This window comes from Choloepus didactylus, chromosome 2 (assembly GCF_015220235.1).
Source record: "Choloepus didactylus isolate mChoDid1 chromosome 2, mChoDid1.pri, whole genome shotgun sequence".
In the NCBI taxonomy this organism is placed as follows: domain Eukaryota; kingdom Metazoa; phylum Chordata; class Mammalia; order Pilosa; family Megalonychidae; genus Choloepus; species Choloepus didactylus.
This window is the reverse complement of record NC_051308.1, coordinates 137,884,671-137,891,275: the sequence shown is the minus strand read 5'-3', so window position 1 is coordinate 137,891,275 and position 6,605 is coordinate 137,884,671.

Sequence of the window (6,605 nt, the reverse complement as noted above, 5' to 3'; positions counted from 1 at the left end):
GGCAGGGCCCACATCCCCATGGAAATAATCCAATCAAACGTATCACCTATAGTTGGGTGGGTCACTTCTCCATGGAAACACTCAATCAAAGGATTCCAGCCCAATCAACAGCAATATATCTGCCCCCAAAAGATTGCATTAAAGAACATGGCTTTTTCTGGGGAACACAATATATCCACACTGGCACAATACCTATACAAATTAGTATGATGTGGTCATTTATACTTTGATTTTTAAATTTAAAAATAAATTTTATTAAAGAAGTTGTAGGTTTACAGAAATATCATGGAGAAAATACAGATTTCCTATATACCCTCACTCCCACACAGTTTTTCCTATTATTGACACTATGCATTAGTGTGGTAGCTTTGTTACAACTAATAAAACATTATTATTTTAATTATACTATTAAGTATATTCCATAGTTTACATTACAGTTCACTGTGTTGTACAGTTCTATGTATCTTTTTAAAAAAATTATTCTAATAAACACAACAAAAAATTCCTCTTTTAACTGCATTCAAATATATAATTCAATGCTGTAAATTACATTCGGAATGTTGTACTACCATTACCATCATCCATTACCAAAAGTTTTCCTTCACCCTAAACAGAAACTCTATAATAAAGTTTTTGACTCTAGGAATTGGTTTGTTCTAATTATTTCATATCAGTGAAATCATACAATATTTATTCTTTTGTGTTTGCCTTATTTCACTCTACATGGTGCCTTCAGGATTCATCCATATAGTCACAGGTACCATAAAACCCATTCCTTAATTTGACTGAGTAATACTCATTCACATGTATACACCACATTTGATTTATCCATTCCTCTGTTGATGGAAACTTGGGCTGCTTCCATCTTTTGGCAATTGTGAATTATCCTGCTATGAACATAGTGCACAAATATCCATTAGAGTCCCTACATTCAACAGAAGTGGGGTTGCTGGTCTTATGGTAATTCTCTCTTTTTTGAAGAGCCATCCAATTGTTTTCCTCAGTGGCTGCACCATTTTACATTCTCTCCAACAATGAATGAGTGTTCCTATTTTTCCAAATCCTCTGCAACACTTGTTATTTTCCATTTTTAAAAATAACACACATTCTAATGGGTGTGAATTGGTGTCTCATTGTAGTTTTCATTTGCATTTACATAAAGCTACTGATGTTGAGAATATTTTCATGTGTTTATTGGCTATTTGTATATCTTTGGGGTAATGCCAATTCAAGTCTTTTGCCTATTTTTAAATGGGGTTGTCTTTTGTTTTTGAGTTATAGAATCATTATATATTCTGGATATTAACCCTCATCAGATATGCAGTTTATAAACAGTTTATCCCATTCAATAGGTTGTCATTTTCCTTTCGTGATAAAGTCTTTTGAGGTAGAAATTGTTTTAATTTTGATGATTCCTAGTTATATAGTTTTTCCTTTGAACATCTACTTTTGGTGAAAATCCAAGAAACTATTACCTTACACAAGGTCCTGGATATGATTCTGTATGTTTTCTACTAGGAGTTTTGTAATTTTGGTTCTTATATTTAGGTCTTTGATCGATTTTGAGTTAATTTTTGTATATGGTGTAAGGTAGGGATCCACATTTATTTTGCAAATAGAGATCCAATTTCTCAGGCACCACTTGTTAAAGACACTCTTCTTTCCCCAAAGAGTGGACTTGGCACCTTTGTCAAAAATCGATTGGTCATAAATACACAGGTTTATTTCTGCATACTCAATTAAACTCCATTGGTCTGTATGCCTGATCTTCTGCCATTACCACACTATTTAGATTACAGTAACTTTGTAATATGTTCTAAAATTGGGACGTGTGATTTCTACAACTTCATTCTTTTTTTTTTTTTTTTTTTCAAGATAACTTTGGCTTTGTGGGGTCCCTTACCCTTCCATGTAAATTTGATGATTGGCTTTTCCATTTCTGCAAAGTCTATTGGGATGCATTGAATCTGTAAATCCCTTCAGGTAGAGTTAATATCTTAATATTTAGTCTTCCAATCCATGAGCATGGAATTTCCTTCCATTTATTAGATCTTCTTTAACATCTTTCAGCAGTGTTTTGTAGTTTTCCATGTATAAGTCCTTCACATCCTTGGTTAAATTTATTCCTTGATATTTGGTTATTTTAGTTGCTACTGTAATTGGATTTTTTCTCAATTTTCTCTTAAAATTGTTCATTACTAGTGTATAGAAACACAACTGATTTTGTGAAGTTGATCTTGTATCCCACCACTTTGTTGAATTCATTTATTAGCTCTAGGAGTGAGTTGTGGATTTTTCAGGATTTTCTGTATAGAGGATCATGCCATCTGCAAATAGGGAATGCTTTACTATTCCTTCCCAATTTGGAAGCTTTTTATTTCTTTTTATTGCCTACATGCTCTGTATAGGGCTCCCAGTAAAATACTGAATGATATGGTGACAGTGGATATCTTTGTCATATTCCTGATATTACAGGGAAAGCTGTCAGGCATTCACCATTGAGTGTGATGATAGCAGTGGGTTTTTCATATATGTCCTTTATCATGTTGAGGAAATTTATTTCTATTTCTAGTTTTATGAGTGTTATAAAGAAGCATTGCTGTATTTTGTCAAATGCCCTTTTCTGCATCAATTGTGATGATCATGTGTTTTTTCCTTCATTCTCTTAATGTGGTGTATTATTTTTACTGATGTTTTAATATGTTGAATCACTTTTGTATACCTGGGATAAGTACTACTTGATCATGTGTCTTATTCTCTTAGTGTGCCATTGGATTTGGTTTGCTAGTATTTTGTTGAGGATTTTTACATATAAATTTATAAGAGACATTGGTCTATAATTTTCTTTTCCTGTGGCACCTATGTCTGGCTTTGGATTTACAGTGATGTTTGTCTTATAGAATGAATGAGCAGGATTCATGCTAATTCTTCTTGGAAAGTCTGATAAGATTCATCAATGAACCCATTTGGTTCTGGACCTTTTTTATTGGGAGGTTTTTTTTTTTGATTACTGATTCAATCTCTTTACTGCTTATTGATCTGTTGAGATCTTCTATTTCTTTTTGAGTCAGTATATGTATTTTATGTGTTTATAGGAACTTGCCCATTTCATCTGGATTATCTAATTTGTGGGCATTCAGTTGTCCACAGTATCTTCTTTTAACCCTTTTTATTTCCATGAGGTTGGCAGTATAAACCCCCTTTCATTTCCAATTATAGTTAATTGCATCCTCTATCATTTTTTGTTGTTGTTGTTGTCGATTTAGCTAAAGATTGGGCAATTTTATTGATCTTTTCAAATAATTAAATTTTGGCTTTCTTGATTTGCTTTCTGCTTTTATGCTTTTTATTTCATGTAACTCATCTGATTCTGTTATTTCCTTCCTTTTGATGGCTTTGGGTTTAGTTTTATTTTTCTGATTCTCCATTTGTGAAGTTAGGGTCTCTGATTTGAGATGTTTCATCTTTTTATCCATTTAGAGCTACAAATCTTTTCAACACTGCCTTTGCTGCACCCTATAAGTTGTGATATGTCATGTTTTGTTTTGTTTTCAATTTGCCTCAAGATGTTTCCCAATTTCCCCTGTGATTTCTCCTTTGACTCATTGGTTCTTTAGGACTGCTTTATCTAAGTTACAAATATTTGTGAATTTTTCATTTCTCCCACTATAATTAACTTCTAGCTTCATTCATTTGTGATGGGACAAGATCCCCTACATGACTTAATTATTTTTAATTTATTAAGTTTTTTGTGATATAATATGTGATCTATCCTGGAGAATGATCCATGTGCACTAGAAAAGAATGAATTCTACTGAAGTATTCTATACGTGCCATTTACGTCTAGTTGATTTATACCATTATTTAAATCTTCTATTTCCTATTGATCTTCTGTTTAGATGTTCAATCCATTATCAAAATCGCTGTATTGAGTATCCTACCCTTAATGTAGAGCCATCTATTTCTCTTTCAAAACTATCAGTGTTTGCTTGATATGTTTTGGGGCACTTCTGTTAGGTGCGTATTATCTATAATTGCTATGTCTTCCTGTTGAATTGACTACTATATAAGGATATAGTAACTTTCTTTTTCCCTCATAACAGTATTTGACTTGAAGTCTATTTTATCTTACATCAGTATAGCTACCCTAGCTCTCTTTGGGTTACAATTTTCATGGTATATATTTTTTCCATCCACTCATTTTCAACATACTTGTACCTTTGAATTTAAGGTAAGTCTCTTGTGAATAGTAAATAGTTGGATCATGTGTTTTGTTGCTGTTTTCTTTTTTATCCATTTGGCCAATCTGTTCCTTTTGACTGGAGAGTTTAGTCCATTTATAGTTATTTAAAGTAACTACTGATGATGCAGGAATTTCTTTTACCATTTTGCTATTTGGTCTTTGTAAGTTATATATAATTTTTTTGTCCCTCAATTCTTCTGTTAATGCCTACTTTCATATTTATTTGATTTCCTGTATAGTATGATTTTGACTCCTTTCTTCTTCTTTCTGTATATACTTTTTAAAAATTCATTTTTGAGATATATTCACATATCATACAATCATCCAAAATGTACAATCAATTGTTCACAATACCATCATTTAGTTGAGCATTCATCACCACAATCTATTTTTTGAAAAATTTCCTTTTTCCAGAAAAAGTGAAAATAATAATTTAAAAAAGTATAAAATAACACCCAAATCATCACCCCCACCTTATTTTTCATTTAGTTTTTTGTCCCCATGTTTCTATTCATCCATCCATACACTGGATAAAGGGAATCTGATCCACAAACCTTTAACAATCACACTGTTACCCCTTGTAAGCTACATTGCTATACAATTGTCTTCAACAGTCAAGGCTACTGGATTGCAGTTTGATGGTTTCAGGTATTTACTTCTAGCTATCCAATGCATGAAAACCTAAAAAGGGTTATCTATATAGTGCATAAGAATGCCAACCAGAGTGACCTCTTGGATTCATTTGGAATCTCTCAGCCACTGAAACTTTATTTCATTTTGCATCCCCCTTTTGGTCAAGAAGGTATTCTCAATCCCACAATGTTGGGTCCAGGTTCATCCCAGGGAGTCATATCCCATGTTGCCAGGGAGGTTAACACCCCTGGGTGTCAGATCCCATGTATGGGGGAAGGCAGTGAATTCACCTGCCAAGTTGGCTTAGCTAGGGAGAGATGGCCACATCTGAGCAACAAAAAGATACTCAGGGGGAGACTCTTAGGCACAATTATAAGCAGGGTTAGCCTCTACTTTGCAGTAACAAGTTTCATAAGGGAAAGTCTGGTGACAGAAGCCTCAGCACATCAAATTGCCAGTCTTCAATGATTGTGAGAACAGCAGCAACAATCCAGGTGAGGAAGCCCAACACCTCTGGATTTTCCCCCAGCTCCTCAGTGGCCCCTGCACATAGGTTTTTATTCTCTATCCAAATTACTTTGGGATGTGCCTCTATTTCACACTAACCTATGCAAACCTACCAGGTCTCAATTCCTATTGAAAGTTCCATGTAATTATGGTATTCGAACAAACAGTATGAGTTAAATTGTTTAGGAAATACAGGTCTTACACTAACTAAACATCTCTTCCCTTGGTCTCACATGGAATCTGAAGTTTTAAAATGAAGTCAGTATTGCTCTTTACCCTTTGGCCTGGTTTGGCCTAGTCCTAACCACATCTGCTTCATTCATATCTCTAGTTGAAGCCTGGGCTCTTTTCCAGCTTTTTTAATGGTTGCTATACATGCTAATACTGACATTCATATCTGCCAAGTTCTAGCTCTGAGTTTCAGATGTTAAGCAGATACACAAAATTCCAGGGATTGATCAGGTTATACATGAAGGGATCAGCATCTCAGAATCTGGAGATAGGCAATTACAATTCAGGAATAGATGTGACTGTTCTAAGAGCTTAGAAACTAGGAACCACTACAAAAAGCATTCCACTGATAAGCTGTGCTCTGAAGTTCAATTCTGAGTTTACAAATTGTAGTTAGTCCATATTGGTGAGGCATTATAGTGTTTGCCTTTGTTTCTGGTGTAGTTCACTCAAAATGCTGTCTACAGTTCCATTTACCTCGTTGCATGTCTCACAGCTTCACTCCTCCTCGCATTTGTTCAATATTCCATTGTATGAACACACAACTGTTCACCATTCTGTTCCACAGCTGATGTACCCTTAGGCCACCTCCACCCATTGCAAATCATACATAATCTCTCCGTAAACACCAGTGTGCAAATGTCCATTCATGTCCCTGTTCCAAGACACTCCAAGTAAATGCCCTCTAATGAGGTTGCAGGACCTTAAGGCACCCACATACTTAGCTTCATTTGGAACTACCCCATGGTTCTCCAGAAAGGCTATAACATTCTGCCTCAAAAGCAACAGTAAATATGTGCATCCCTCTCTCAATGTTTTCACCAGGACTCGTATCCCTGTTTATATTTTTCTGTACAATTTTATAGAGCTATATTCACACACCATATAATTATCCACAGTGTACAATCAGTTGTTCATGGACTCATCACACAGTTGTGCATTTATCACCAAAGTCAGCAAATGAACATAATGATTACTATGAAAAAGAGTA